We start from the raw sequence: 2,482 nt of genomic DNA, 5'->3' as shown, positions 1-2,482 counted from the left end.
TTCAGAATAGTGCTATCCTTGCCATGGCACAATATGAATCAGTGTGGCAAATGTCAGACATTTGTACTTCAACTTTTGATGCCTCAGTACTTCAAAGAGGAGCTACACAGTATTCCTGTGTGTGTAAAATATCATCACAAACTATTTTCAGCTGTCACAACCAAGTCAAGATTGAGTCTATCTTCATCTGTATTGTTCCAGCTCGCTCCATTAAATATCCAACACAAGCATTCAAGCAAAATGAAGAAAAGAATTTCCCTCTCTGAAAGGTAACCACTAAAATAAGGATTTCTAATTCAAATGAGTGAATGGCCTATTTAAAAATAGCACAGCTGCCAGAAAATTAACAGCATGAGCATCTTCCAAGACAGCTGTCAGTACACTGGGGTAGGGTGACAGGCCGTGGTGCTGACAGTTCACCAACTGAGTAAAGAGCACATTTTCCATTAGCTGCTGTGCAAGGCTGCCTGCAAGCTGCAGTAATAAATGCCTATAGGAATTTTCTTTATAGTTCAAGTCTTTTATTTTTAATAATAGTCTCAAAAGCCACTTCTACAGTTTTGCTGTACACACATGTATTTGAGGATTAAGGCTATTTACTTATGGCCTGGAACTTTAATAAGAACTTTTAGAAAGATGCAATGTGCAACTATTTCCCCAGTTTTCCTAATGCTCCATATAATACTCCATATCTATGCATAGACAAACCATAAATTAAGCCCAGGGAAGTAATGAGACGGACATGAACAGTAAGGGTGTACACAAAAAAGCCTCATCTCTGAAACCTCCTTTGGCTTCCAAGGCCTCTGAAAGCACTCGTATTTTCAAACTGTTTTCAGCAAACCACAACCAATGGAAGCACACCATTACCTACCAAGAAAATTATTTTTCACAGGACATTATTTTTCACAGTATTTTTAGCTCACATCTGACATTTTTCTGAGCGTGCTCAGCTATGAGGAGAACCACTGTACAGCTCTGAGGGGGCCTGCAACTGGAGGTGCGTGCGGCCCCTGTAACATGAGTGTGAGATGCAAAGCTGTGTTTCGTGTCAGGTACAAACAGGTGACGTGTGTAGTTCTGAATGTGAAATGTGTGGACACTGACAATGGGAGAGCTGTGAATTCTAATAACTGAGGAAAATAAAGCATGGAAAAAGGCCTTTGGACCTATCTGTTGTTTGCAATTAACCCTGGTTGATTTAGGAGCATTGGAATTAAGGGGTTAAAGATGTTGCTTTTTGCTTCCATTTAATCCATAAAAAGCTCTGCAATAATAACTTTTTGAAGTGTAATTTTAGAATATTACTTGTATCCTTGAAACTATAGCTTTGGAATATATATAAAGGAAATATGCTTATCTCACACCTTATTGAAGCAGAGAAAAACAGCTTGAGAAAGGAAGATGAACATCACCTCAAGGGTTTATGGTTTTGACCAAAGGGAAGCTGGACATCACTGTTATGAGATTTATAGTCTCTGCAATTAAAAGGTGGACACACATCTGGGGAGCTGGACCCCACGAGATGGGATTCGTCTTTCTTCTTTCAGAAACTGGACCGTCACTATCTGGGGATACTCCTTTGAGATACATCCTGAGAAATTAAAATCACAATAGTGTATAGAATCATGATATAATAATCTGGAATAAAAATTGCTGATGAGTAAAAGATTGGAAATAGAAACTGCTGAAAAAAAGCTGATGAGTACCCCTATAAATACCTGTAACCATCAATTATCGCTGTGCAGTTGGAGGGAAAACTTCCCCCACTGTACCCAGCACTGTATTGCTCATACTTTACCATATTAAATAATAAACTGATTGCTGCTTGAATATTGGCCTAGTCAAGCTTCTTATTCATAACATGAGGGTATGTCGCGGGCTAGTAATGGCCACGCAGAGCACAGCACAGCACAGTAGGCCCGGGGCCGCCGAGCGCTCTGGACGCGGCCAGCACCGAGGCCGCCGAGGCTCGCTCGCCCCAGCCCCGCTCCCAGCCCCGCCCGCTCTCCCTCAGCAGCACCCGCGCCGCCGCGCCACAACGAGGCTCCGCATCCCAGCAGCCACCGCGGCGCAGGGCACCCGCCACACTCCAAACTACACATCCCGGCGTGCACCGCTAACGGCCCCGGCTGGGCGCGAGCGCGGTGCACGCTGGGACACGCAGTCCTGGCTGGGCTCAGCAGCACCCCCTCCCCCCTTCCCGCCACTCTCCGGCGGCGCCTGAACTTCCCGCGCACGCTCTGCGCCACGTACGCTCTGACGTCACGTGGTGTCACAGGACTGCACGCGCCTCCCGCCCGCCCGCGGACCCAATCAACAGCGCCGGCCTTCGACCCGGCGCCGAGCGCGAGCGGCCGCGCGCGCCTCCCCGCCCCTCCCGCCGCGTCCGCCGCAGCTGCCGCCCCCGCCCCGCCGCCCCCGGCCCGGCCCGGCCCGGCCCGGCCCCTGCAGCCGCGGGCGAAGTGGAGCCGGCGCCGCC

The sequence above is a fragment of the Melospiza melodia genome, chromosome 4 (assembly GCF_035770615.1).
Source record: "Melospiza melodia melodia isolate bMelMel2 chromosome 4, bMelMel2.pri, whole genome shotgun sequence".
NCBI lineage: Eukaryota > Metazoa > Chordata > Aves > Passeriformes > Passerellidae > Melospiza > Melospiza melodia.
The sequence above is the reverse complement of the archived record's forward strand: the minus strand, read 5'-3'. Positions refer to the sequence as shown.